Below are 14,737 nucleotides of genomic sequence, written 5' to 3'. Positions count from 1 at the left end.
ATGAACATGCAAGCAAGTTCGGAAGAATCGAATGCTTTATCCTCAGCAACAGGCAAACGGGGCAACGCATCAGCGTTTCCGTGCTTAGCAGTGGACTGATACAAGATATCGTAGCGGTACTGCGAGAGGAAAATAGACCAGCGAATGAATTTCTGCGCTGTACGTGGAGGTACAGGCTTGTTCGGATTAAAAAGCGATGTCAAAGGTTTGTGGTCTGTGATGATGGTAAAGTGACGACCATACAAGAAATCATGGAACTTAGTATCACCAAACACGAGAGCCAAAGCTTCTTTCTCTATCTGTGAATAATTTCTCTGTGTAGATGAGAGCAATTTTGACGCAAAGGCAATAGGGCGATCATGCGATCCATCTTTCTGCGCAAGCACAGCACCGATCCCGAAATCCGATGCATCTACCATCAACAAAAGGGGCTTCTGGGGATCGAATGGCGTAAGGCAAGTATTAGAAAGCAACGCCAATTTCAACTGGCGAAAGGCGCGTTCGCATTCCGTCGTCCAGACGAACGGAACACATGTACGGCGTAAGCGATGAAGCGGAGCTGAAAGGGAAGAGACATTGCGCACATTCACTCACACCTTGTGATTCCAAATCGTGTAATGTTCTTGCGACCTCATAACGCAGTGCGTGGGGAACATTGCGCACTCAGAAAAATTTCGGTTGCGTGTGTACTTTCAGTTCCAAATGTGCGTTATAGGTCGTAGCGCAAACAAGGCCCGGTGCAAAAATGTCTGCAAATTCTTCACATAAACGAGAAACACTGGGTGAAGGCACAGTCCGGTTCACTGATTGGACCTGCTTGACTATTGACAAGTTAAACAACTGAAATAAATCTAAACCAAACAAGTTCACTGCAGAAGAAGAACGAAGAACGTAAAATGACACAAGTTTTGTTTGTCCCTTATATGTTGCAAGAAGGCTGCACTGTCCTAACACAGGGATATTCTGACCTGAATAGCTAGTTAACTTAACATTTGCGGCACGCAACGGAGGTTTGCCCAGCTGGTAGTACGTGTTGTGATTGATCAATGAAACTGCAGCTCCGGTATCGAACTGGAATGGTATCACGTGGCCATGAATGTCCAAATCTACAAAAAGTTTATTGTCCTGCTGACGACAAGAGCGACTGTCTCGTGCAATTGGTACTGATACTGGTACAGAAGCACTTGCGACTTGACGGGATTTCCGGCGACGTCGATGCACACTATTTGTGGGACGAACACAGTCACTGTTAGATAAAGTGGCACTGCATGGAGTGGAATTAACTACATGAATGTCCATGGGCGAAGGTTCATGAGCCCGAGTATTCTTGGTTCGATTCCGGCGCGAAGCAAAGGGCCTGGAATGGTTGTGATGGTCTGATCTGAGCTTTTTCTGGCAAACACTTTGAACATGTCCTTTCTTATTACAGTAAAAGCAAATAGCTTGGCGTGACGGGCAATTGTCCCGCGAATGTCTAGTTGCACACAGCGGGCATGATTTCACTGCATTTGCATGCTGGCGCGGCACACCTGGTTTAGAGCGTAGCGGCAACTGCGCGGACGTGCGCAAGGGCTGTTTACCGTTCCGTGCAGCGCGCCCGGCGGACCGGTTAATGTGACACACTGCTGGCGAAGTTGCAAATGATTCCTGAGCAAAGTCAAGTGTGTCTTGCCTATCCAATATGTCTATCACTTGTTGAAGGGAGGGATTGACTAGTTTCAAAATTTGCTCCCGTATACGAACATCAGAAACGTTCTGTGCAACTGCATCACGTACCATTGTATCTGAATAAGGGAGTCCACATCCACACTCAAAATCACAATCCCTGGTAAGGCCTTGCAAAGTTGCAACCCACTCCCGATTAGTCTGACTGGCCGTACGTTTTGTACGAAAGAAAGTATACCTTTTTGCAACTACATTAACTGATTCCTTGAAATAGGCGTCTAATGCCGACAAAATTTCTTCGTAGGACAGAGTTGCTACGTCGCGTCGGGGAAACAATTTCACTATCACACGGTAGGTGGACACACCGACACAGGATAATAAGTGAGGCTGCCGCTCTTTACCTTGAATTCTGTAGGCGGCGAGATGGAATCCAACTTGGCGTGACCACTCCATCCAGCTTTCCAGGGCCGCATCAAATGGCCGGAACGGGGGTGCAACAGCATGTTGTGGCTGCGGTAGCGGCGAAGCGGCGGCTGCCGCATCGGTTTGCATTGCACGTCGACCCTGGACGAGCTATCCAAGGGGATCCAATAAGGCCTGCGTCTGCTGATTCTGCAAGCGATAAAATTCGGACAGTACATCTGGAGATCGTGGCGAAGCCATGACACAAGTAAATTAGAGCAATACGAACGCTAATTCCTCGTTTGAGACTCGTCGGCAAATATGTAGTGTCGGCAGACTTGCCAACACTACGCACACTAATTGAAAGAGGCGGCCAAGATGCACGCGCTAACTCACGCAGGCGGGCGTTAGCTCTGAAACAGGATACGTAATGAATGCTATAAAGAAAAGTACATAGCTTCTGGGATACTTAACTTTAATCCATCGTTTGTATACAGCGTTCTTGATGATACAAGTGAGACTCTCTCTAGATAAATGCAATATAATGCTAATGGCGCCTTGCTAGGTCGTAGCCATGGACTTAGCTGAACGCTATTGTAACTATCTCTCCGCAAATGAGAGAAAGGCTTCGTCAGTGTAGTCGCAAGCAAAGTCGTCCGTACAACTGGGGCGAGTGCCAGTCCGTATCTCGAGACCTGCCTTGTGGTGGCGCTCGGTCTGCGATCACTGACAGTGGCGACACGCGGGTCCAACATGTACTAATGGACCGCGGCCGATTTAAAGCTACCACCTAGCAAGTGTGGTGTCTGGCGGTGACACCACAGTCTGTGAATAGAACATTGCCTCCGTGGCCATAGAATTTTCGCTCCGGTGAATTAATGTGGGGAAGTGGTTTCGATGGCGGCTGTTACATCTATGCACTGTGCATTTTTTCTAACGGAGCTGATCGCGTCAGCCACACATAACTCGGTCGTCTGTTGGAGACTACTGACTTTACCGCTACTGCACGTAGCTACTGCTAACTTGAACAAGAACACTGTGGCGTCAGTAGCGTGACGGCACAAGTAGGAGTGCCTCAGGGCTTTCCGACCTCTATATCTTAGTTTTGTATTATCACTTGAATCGTTGTTGCTAATCGACTGTCAGGCTTAAAAAACTCAATGTGTGGAAGTTCAGAGTTACTGTGTATGTCTATGCCAAGGTGCGCCTCCTTCGTCGAAGTGACGAAGTCTGCTTACTAAAAGTGGTAATTCATGGTTGTGGGTGGGTCAGGTCCGCGCTTAAATAAAGAAAAATGTTAATTCTTTAACCAACGTGGCTTCGATAACACTGTCCTTTCTGGGGCTTGTTTTGCGGATCGACATACATGTTTGGCGGTTGTGTTGATCGTTGCGCAATGAAGATGGCAGCTTTGAATAGGAAATCTGTTACTGATAAAATTCAGGATGCCGTATGGAAAAATGAACGACGCTCGCACGAAATACGGATATTGGATACCTATATTTTGTGTGAGGCATATTATATCACGCAGATCTCTCTCCTTCCCAGACTGGTAGCGAAAAAACTGCAGCAGTTGTCTGGCTGATTTATATGGAAAGGCCATACATTTAAACTGCATTACGAGATTCTGACGAAGTTCTGTTGTTTGACTCCCAATAACGTGTTGGACTTTGCATACTTGAATGTAATAAATGTTATTTAAGCGCTGCAAAATAGATCTCAAATGGAAGATGGTTTAATACGGGGAGGGGAGGGGGGGGGGGAAGTCAGCGGAGGCGAGTCGAAATATTTGTGCCGTCTATGGAGCTGTTGCTATCGGAGGAATCACGCCCGGAAATTGTTTTCTCTACCCAAAAAAGTTGGTTATGGCGTGTACGATTTTCAGCTTCCATGGAGTCTCTATAACTGGAATAGGTGATTAATTGCTACCACTGTACTTTCACGGGACGTTTCCATTGAAATTGTGCAAGCCTCAGATGTCCAGTGCAGCAGTAACGCAAGCTGCAATTCAAAGTCACAATACTAAGAAGCGTTTGCTTGATCGTCCGCAATTCTGTCATCGAGCTTTTCAACTCAGTATCTTTATCAGCCTTTAAGTCAAGTTTATCGAAGAAACTAACTGCTGGATACTATAAAAGGGCAACACCTCAAGCAAAGGACAATTTAAAGAGATAATATTTCGCATCAGGTGGCACAAACATGGTGCTGTGTTCTGAGCTTGTCCCAAAAGGTGTGTCCATCGCAGCTGGCATTTGTTGCCAACAATTAAAACACACTTCGGACCCACTGTAAGGAAAGCACCTAAAAAACTTCATAGAATGTAGCTACTGCGCGATATCGCCCGTCTGCACTCGGCTGACGTCACGATGCAAGCTACTAAGGAAATTCCTTTCCAGACGAAGGAACAGGTCCTTAACTCCGAACCGGTAGGTTTCTACATGTATAGAATCAGTAAACTACAACAGCTTTGCTAGATTATCTTAGAATAATACGAGAGGACATTTTTTATTGTTGATATTGTTGATACAGTAATGGACAACCCCAATGAAATATGTGCATTACATCATTACGTGATAATGGTAGTACGAAAGTGTCTGTAACACGATTGTACGTAGGAACATTCTCATAAGCATTACCCCGAAACAGTGAAACACAAATGAGAAGCCATCATAGCACTGATTGCAAACTGCGCGCATCCACTGAGAAATTTCGTAAGCTACGGAAAACAAACAGTTTTGAAACTAAGAGGCGGTAAATTTTAATGACCGAAGAAGCGATCTCAAAACTTAGTGTGAAAATAAAACTTGTGCATGTGTACAGTGCCCGTTAAACTCCAACTTCTGCTGACATGAAAGGAGTATTTGTTTATAATCAGAACCCAGAGAAAGCAACACAAAAATCGCTGACAGTAATGACTAGAATGCGTCATCCTTAATGAAAATTGTCGTTTAATACAAGGTACCAAAAGGACAAGGTGTGTCGGCTGCTAGTATTATTCCAGTATTGCAGATGATAACGCTCTGCTTACTACAGCAAGGTACCAAAATAACAAGAAGGTCACCAAGTGTGTAAAGCCCTGCAGTAAGAACATCATATATAAAATTGAGCTAAGAAGAACTTTTGACTCTCAGTCGTGCGTTGCAGTGATGAGTATCTGAAAAACGTTGGCGTACATGTCTCTCCTGAAGTCGTGGTATCATGATTCAGTGGCGTCTTCAAAGGAGTCTCACAAAATCTCTACGATCTTGTCTCTCTAATATCGACCCCAGCCATCGATTCTGTGCATCGCACCATGGACCTTCGTATTTCTTCCTGATGTACCGATTCATTCCATACCCCGCCGCTCTTCTCGTATGCAGGACGCTTTCCATTGATTAGAAGCTGCCCTCTATTGCTGAACTCAAATTCTTACCCCTGTCTCGTTATATTTAACCGATAATGACGACATGACATGATGGCATTGCCAGTCAGAAAGCAGGGAATAAATAAAACTCACGAACAGAACTCCAAACAGCTGTCAGCCGCCTCTCTCCCTGCCTGAAGCATAGTGAAGCATTTTGTGATGGACTGACCACTCCATGGTCTGAGGGTCTCGAGGGTATGTTTCGAAGGAATGACAGGCGATTGTCAGTTGTTGCAATCGGAACGTTTCTGTATCCAGCAAAACTCCACGTCTTTATGCATGTACAGAGGCTACAAAGGAGAATTGTACTACAAAATACTCCGATACAAAAGAAACGAAACTGCTTATATTGGTAAGGAGATTTATATCAATAAATATTACTCCTCAACTGGTTTTCGACCACATATAATTTCTTTACGTTGCAAAAGGTTTCCTCAAAGTCGACCAAAAGATTGGTAGTAAATTAGCTGTGAAATATAGAATTGCGTTAAATTGCCCCAAGAAACAGTTTATGTTTGAAACGCATTATACTGTATATATATATTGTAACCTCCCCACACGAAATAATTTAAATATTATTTGATTAATGATTCTAATTTTTGTGTAACCTCACAAAAAAACCTAATTAATAATAATATAATACTATTTTTTGTGTAACCTCTGAACAAAATTGGTTCCCATTTAATGTACCCACCAAATTCTTTTCTCATTTAATATAAGCTCGAAACAGAAATATTCCTAAACCTCGTAATAAAAAATAAATTCAGTAACCTGGTAAAATTTGGACGACAGCAGTGCTGCGTCATAGCCCTGTAAGATCATTCTGAATAAAAAGCAAAAATTCTCACCTCGATAAAGTCAGCAGCTATCTGCTCTTACAATAGCTCTTTTCCGGCACAGTTCTGTGCAATGCTGGCCTATATATTTGTTATTTGTGAAAGGAAGCAAATGATTTTTCTTTTGCAACAATCGGAATGATCATGCATTAAAAAGATATTAAATTCTTTAAATTGAAATGAATGCTTGTTAGAAATTAGACAAAGGTTTTTATTAGGACATTTTTAAAAGATTTACATGTGAGTTTACATAATATTAGTAGATATGCGTGAGGCTGCTTTTTTTACCTTATACAATAATACTCAGGCTCCAGCATCGCTGCACCGCGACCGGCCCAGCCAACATGATACACCAGACAGGACTGACAAGCGCAGACAGGCGACTGCTCGCTAGCAACAACTTATTGCTACAACTACACAGTTTGTACTGCAGTCAACACTGCTCTTTGGTCTCAGATTCTCTTATAGCTTACATATCGCAGGCAGCACATACCTCTTACATAACCCTCCACTGGGTGGGCAAAAATTTGGCAGCAATGGTGAGTCAATTGGACTTGCCATGAGCAACAAATTTTTCTAAAATCTACTTAATTAACTAAGTTGACAGTCACAGAGTATATACATATGTATAAGTACAGAACATACAATGAAATAGAGTGCACATGCACTGTGTACAGAAGATATCAAGAAATCACAAAATATATACGCAATTTTTTCTTAATTAACTAAGTTTACAGTCACAGAGTATATACATATACATAAGTGCATAACATGAAATGAAATATAGTGCACATCCACTGAGTACAGAACATATCAGGCAATAACAAAATGTATGCACAATGAGTACAAGTCATATTAACAAATGACAAAAAGGGCATACACACTGTAGAACAGAACATATCAAGCAATGACAAAATGTATCCGCAATGAGTACAAAAATATTAAAAAAGACATAAAGTGCATACACACTGTAGTATTTTTTGTTACCATTTTACTAGAACTAGGACAGGAAAGGTAAGGATTGCATCATGGTTGTAGCACATTAGGTTGCACATAGCAAGCACTGAAAGTCCATATCTTTCTACAGAAGCACAACACCAAGTGAGACAATCTGAAGTTCTCCTCCCTGAAGTATTAATCAGTGTAGCCAAGACACTGAAATGTCGTATTAATATCCCATGTTATCGTTTTGGTAGTACATTAGGCACACCAAACAGTGGAACCATAGTAACATCTCCACTGTTCAAGGTGGTGGACACCATGATGTGTAAACACCACACTCATTCACCAACGTAGAATTAGTGCAGAAACCGAATATAGTGCTCCATGATCATAAGGATAGACAGGACAAATGTATATTGCAATAATTTCTGGTAATTAGGTCAGAAGGTGAAGGACATTAAGTCTCATACTAGTCATCATTTAGAATTACACTAGTCTATCAACCAATTTGACTAACTGTTGGCACTCATTACCTAGTGACTGAACACTTCTGTACTATGTATGATGTATTACATAATAATGTTCATAAATCATCTGATTACAGTGAATATTGGCACTAATTGGCCAGTTACAAACCATTTTTATACAATATTTAAAAGTGATCATTCAAAGCAAGAGTTAATTAATGGCATACCATTTACATAATTCATCTGGTTATAGTAATCATTGGCACTCATTGGCCAGTTACAAACCATCAGAAGTCATCATTCAAAACAGGGGCTAATGAATGGCATAGTATTAACATAATTCACCTACTTATAGTAATCATTGGCACTCATTGGCCAGTTACAAACCATCATAAGTCATCATTCAAAACAGGAGCTAATGAATGTAGCATCAAGCTACTGGTATTCATATATAATAGCATGTAGGTGACGTAATACAAAATTAAAATAAGAAACAGGGCATTCATTGGCCAGTTACTAAACATATAGCAAGTATTGAATAGCACGAAACATTTTTCATCATTCAAGTGACATACGACATATTTAAAATAATGATTGCCACTCATTGGCCAGTTACAAAGTTTTCTTATATTTTTATAAAGCCTTATTCAGTATTATTCAGAAGTTATCATTCAAAATGAGAGTTAATTATAGGCATAGCATTTATAGAGTATAACAAAAATATTATTTACAGAAATTATTGGGATAGTATTTATGTGTTATTACAATGCATCATACTTAGAACTCATCATTCAAGTGACATAGGACATATTGAAAATGTAACACACTGTCTATTACTCAAGGTCTGTGATTAGAAAACGTCATTCAGTATTACTCAGGACTGATCATTCCAGTGACATAAGACATATTTAAAATGTAACATACTGTAACTATTATTCAAGGTCTGTGACTAGAAAACATCATTCAGTATTACTCAGGATTCATCATTCAAGTAACATAGGACATATTGAAAATGTAACACTCTGTAACTATTACTCAAGATCTGTGATTAGAAAACATCATTCAGTATTACTCAGAACTCTCTTAAACTGGTACCATTATTTGGGACTGGTAATAGATTTTTTTATTTTTTTTTTTGCTAGCTATGCATTGTGTTGCGATCGATAATTAATTGCTGGGGCATGAAAATATTTGCTTTTGAATTATTGCATGTAGTGTCCCTTTTGCAATATTCACCCATATCAAGGTGAAATATAAATAAAACTGACAGTATGTGACTCAAAATGAATTGCAAACATTGATTTATCATTGATTTAACTGTAAAAATATACACTATATATATATATATATATATATATATATCGATAAATGCAGAAAAGACATTATCTTTATTGTATGAGATTATAATGTGATTATCTTTGTAAGAGTATAAAATACAATGCCATGCTCATTCTTCTTTCTAGTCTGTTTTATTCAGTTCGTTCTGGTATTAGCTGGAATAAGGTACGCAAGCTATTGTGCTGCGCTAGCATTTTGTTTCTGTTGTAACGTAATTGCAAATATATAATAGTTTAAACTGTGTCCTAGTACAAATATATTAGTATAAAGTGATCTCTGTGTGTTATTTCAAGAACCTACGCCACATTTATCTTATGAAAAGAATATTTAATGACAATTATTTATCATGTTTCCAGCTGCTGCGGAGCGAGTAACAGTAATCTCTGACTGTTAACAATTAGCCGCCATTACGCGGTACATTTAAAAATATTTTTTCACAGTACAATGTCTGATAGCCAGAGCGGAAGAAATTAAGTAAAAATATTCAGTGAGATTAATTGTAGGAATCCAGTGAAATAATTTTATTAAAACTTGTCTATTTTCTGTGATAGTAATAATTTCAGAGCTGAAAACTACTACGCTATTGTATTTACAGTAATTTGTAGGGAGCCTGGCGCTTGATAAAACCATATATAATATGTAATTGGCAACCTACGAAATTCATTATTTTGATTATTATATCTCTTTTGTATTTTCAAACAAATTTACTAGGAGAGTGTTTCCTCTAAATAAATAGCATATACATTATATTTCTTTTAAGAGATATAATAAATAGCGCCCTGTTACGTGGGGCCCAAAGAGATAAAATATTTTTTTTAGAGAGTGTATGTGTGTAATTGTTAACATGTATTGTAGGTATTATAATGTCTATCAAATTCCATTTAATGTATAAACTTGAACGAGGAAAGCAGAGAAGAACTGTATAAACCCTGAGAGGACAAGATAGCAAAAAGAAAAGAAAAGAAAAAAGTAATCAAGGTAAGGACTACTATGAATAAAAGCTTGCTACATGGGCCCGTATCATCAAAGTATAGTATCATAGATGGTACATGGTGTACAGTGGTGTAGATATTAATATTGTGTGATTTTGGAAACAATAAGCAGTTTGACTTGTGAACTTAGTCCGCATTTGTAGTTAGGAACAATTTTTGTAGTTAGCCCAGAGAAAGTTATCGTCATCATGGGAAAAGTTGGACGTGTGTTAGATTTGCAACCAGATAATGTGTCCAATGTTACAAATAATGTGCAATTATTGAGCGATATGGATAGTGACACTGACTTACTAAATATTAATAGTGATCGAGGGGGAGAAAATGTAAACAATGTAGTTTCCGGTGATATGCCAGGAAGTAGCCAGCAGACGAAAACAGTAAAACCGATAGTTGCTACTAGCAGGGCTAGTGATAATTTTCCAATGATTAGAACAGCTACCACACTGGTATGCTCACCAATACCGGATCCATTTGCTGAATTTTTACGGAAATTAGAGAAAAAGAAAGAACAGCTAGTCAATCAGATAAGGGAACAAAACGAAGAAAGAGAGAGAATTAGGGAAGAGAGGAATCAACAGCTAGTCAAGCAGATAAGGGAACAAAACGAAGCAAGAGAAAAGGTCTTAATAGAAAGTATAGGTACAATGTTCGAAAAGATATATTCAGAAATGACAGAAATAAAGAAAGCCCAAGCCGAACTGCCGAACATTGTAAGCAATATAGCACAAGATGTGCAAAAGCTTCAGACGGCACACACAGTCATCCGGGACGAAGTAGAACAGCTTGCGAACCGAATGGACAATTTAGAGATGACACAAAAATAAATCATAGAAACACATTTAAATGATCAAGCCCAGAAAGTAGAAAAAGAGTTCCATGACTGGCTAACTGAAAAAGGAAGCCAGATCACAGAACGTGTAGAAAGCAAAATACAGTCTGCTCTGCAAAAAGTAACTAACGGAGCAGCTGTATGTAAACAACCCACAGTAGACACGCTACCACACGCAGGTGAAAAAAGCGAAGCGAGATACAAATTGCTAGTACCGCTGGGGCAGCAAGAAATGACACACAGAATTGCTGAACTCAAGCGTGCACATTTGCAAATGCTTAACAACTGTGGCACGCCTGTTAGGAATGTGTACGGTAATGAGAATATTACGTACAGTTCATACCAACATAAAAGCTATTCGTAAAGAGAAAACACACAATTTACAGGAAGCATTCCTATTCATAACCCCGTGGGGGCAGCTTCTACTTCCACAAGCAATAACATTGATGAAAGCTTAATAAAACACAGACAGTTCCAAGTATTTAACGCGGAAAAGAGGACAGTGCATCCGGTAATCTTCATAAAAGGTTTCCGAAATGTATTACCGAGTGCCTGGAATGAACGCCAAAAAATTCAGTTCATAATCGAACATATACAAGGCGACGCTGCCTTATGGGCAAATGAAGTCTTAGAAAATTGCCATAGCCTGGCACAATTGAAAAATCTTTTCTAGACAGATACTGGTCTAAGGCTATTCAAGAACGCCTGAGGACTGAAGTATACAGCCCGCAAATGTACAAACAGGGTACACTCCGTAAATATTTTGAAAAATATATCAACAAAACTAGATATTGGGATGACCCCATATCAGCCCGTGATGTGATCAGAATCTTAAAATTACGATTGCCCGGTCATATACGAGACAAATTAATAAATGTGCCCGAAAATGACCTGGAACGGTACTTGTCTGTGTTGGACGAAACCGATCTCTCCCAGGAAGAAAATAGGATAAATAAAGACCGGGAAAACAGTAATAGTTCACCACGCAAGTTTAAAAATGGCAACAACAATTCCAATTTTGGAACCCACGGAAAGGAAAGGAAGATCAATCCGCAGAACAAAACAGGAAGAACGAAAACGGTCAACCATCTTACAATCAAAAACGTAGGTGGGAAGCTAGAGGACATCCCAGCTACAGTAACAGTTACAATAACAAACGTCGAAATGAAGGTCAATGGCCACAACAAAGCAATAGTGCCAACAATCGCACTTACCCGGTGCAGTGGATGCAAACTTCTATGCCACCACCTCCGCCTCCTAACGGTAACCAGTACCAGTGTGACAATAGGAATTCTATGCAGAATACTAATGCAATACCACGAACATCGACAGACTAGAATAGCAGCGTAAGGATAGTAGAAATGCCCACTGACGGAAACCACCATAGTTCAAGACCGTCAAACGAACAATGGCCACAATAAGCTCCCAATTGATGGTCGACGAAGAAACAGGAGGCACACCTATAAACAGTATACAAGATAATGTATTATTACTGAGGTACCAAGATGGAAACAGTACACAACATGATTTACTTATGGAATCACACCAATGTAACAAAAAAGAAATAACTGAAGTACAAACCATAATAAAAGTTAGAATTAATGAATTGTCAGTAGAAATATACATAGATACAGGTGCCACTACCAATGTTATGAGCTATGATCTATTCAAAACCTTGAGCCAAAATCGCAACTTACCGACATTTCCTGTACAAAACTGCTGTGTCATTGGAGCCATGGGAGCACAAGCACAAAACGTTCAGTATCAGGTGCTGGTAGATTAATGCCTGGGGGAAGATAACTTAATGTATCTTTCTCTTCGTCAAAGGATTGAGAGTAACCTGTACCCTGGGGGGAGGTTTCCTGAGCGAGAAAAAAGCAAAAATTGATTTCTCCCGCAGGAAGATCTCCCTACTGAATGAAAATAAGCAGATTGTACTGGATTTAACACGAACAGTAAGTACACCCGGTAAAGATTGCCGAGCGTACGAGTAAAAAGCGAAGAGATGCCCATATTTCAATTATTCAGCAATTTAAGGGGCCAGGGAGAACATTATTCGGACGTAGCTCACAACGAACGCTTCGCTGGACCAAAACCCTTAACAATAAAGGGCAAGAATCATGTTATCTAACTGAAATTGACCAACAAAAGAAAGAAAAGTGACACTCGTGGTCTACAAGGACCAAACCTTAAGTACTGTGTTCCTTGTAGCCCAGGGGGCCGTGTAGTATCCCTTTTGCAATATTCACCCTTATCAAGGTGAAACATAAATAAAACTGACAGTATGTGACTCAAAATGAATTGCAAACATTGATTTATCATTGATTTAACTGTAAAAATATACACTAAATATATATATATATATATATATATATCGATAAATGCAGAAAAGACATTATCTTTATTGTATGAGATTATAATGTGATTATCTTTGTAAGAGTATAAAATACAATGCCATGCTCATTCTTCTTTCTAGTCTGTTTTATTCAGTTCGTTCTGGTATTAGCTGGAATAAGGTACGCAAGCTATTGTGCTGCGCTAGCATTTTGTTTCTGTTGTAACGTAATTGCAAATATATAATAGTTTAAACTGTGTCCTAGTACAAATATATTAGTATAAAGTGATCTCTGTGTGTTATTTCAAGAACCTACGCCACATTTATCTTATGAAAAGAATATTTAATGACAATTATTTATCATGTTTCCAGCTGCTGCGGAGCGAGTAACAGTAATCTCTGACTGTTAACAATTAGCCGCCATTACGCGGTACATTTAAAAATATTTTTTCACAGTACAATGTCTGATAGCCAGAGCGGAAGAAATTAAGTAAAAATATTCAGTGAGATTAATTGAAGGAATCCAGTGAAATAATTTTATTAAAACTTGTCTATTTTCTGTGATAGTAATAATTTCAGAGCTGAAAACTACTATGCTATTGCATTTACAGTAATTTGTAGGGAGCCTGGCGCTCGATAAAACCATATATAATACGTAATTGGCAAACTACGAAATTCTTTATTTTGCTTATTATATCTCTTTTGTATTTTCAAACAAATTTACTAGGAGAGTGTTTCCTCTAAATAAATAGCATATACATTATATTTCTTTTAAGAGATATAATATGCTCCAAATGAGGATAGGTAACGTCATTCGTCATGAGTCAGCTGTAGCAAGGTTATGAAACAAGTAGAATGTGATCACATTCATGAAAGACACACACAAATGGGTAAAAAAAATGCAAGTACTAGAACAGTTTCATGATTAACTGCTTATAGCATATTAATTTCGTGAATAGCTTCTCTTAGAAAAAATACAAAATGGATTATTAAGCTGAAAGAAGAAACACATATTATGCTGAAAAGTAGTGAGCTTCGATTTAACAGGTAATGAAATGTGTACTCAATATATATGTACTCTAGCTGTCCTTTCCAAAACCTTCAGTCATTATACCATGCGACATAAGACATATTGTCAAAACGAACTGCAATAAATACTTAAATAACTACATAGCATTTCTTAACTAACAGTAAATATATAAACTTCATCATTTTTCTCATCTGCAAAAAAAAAAAACTTAAAAGTGGTGCGTTTAGTGGTCATATAAAATTTATCACTATCATCACCTGTAAACAAAAACTTCATTATTCATATCACCATAACTTCATTATTATCATCACCTGCAAAGAAAAACTTCATTATTCATATTATCATATTCTTCATCACTATTCATCATAATTCATTATCATCTGCAAAGAGACACTTCATTATTCATTATTCATATTACCATTTACTTCATACAACTATTCATAGTATGGAGTTTCTTATTTCTTGCATATATCATCACTAAAACTAAGATGTGTAGTT

This window comes from Schistocerca serialis, chromosome 7, assembly GCF_023864345.2.
Source record: "Schistocerca serialis cubense isolate TAMUIC-IGC-003099 chromosome 7, iqSchSeri2.2, whole genome shotgun sequence".
NCBI lineage: Eukaryota > Metazoa > Arthropoda > Insecta > Orthoptera > Acrididae > Schistocerca > Schistocerca serialis.
Note: the sequence above shows the minus strand (reverse complement) of the source record.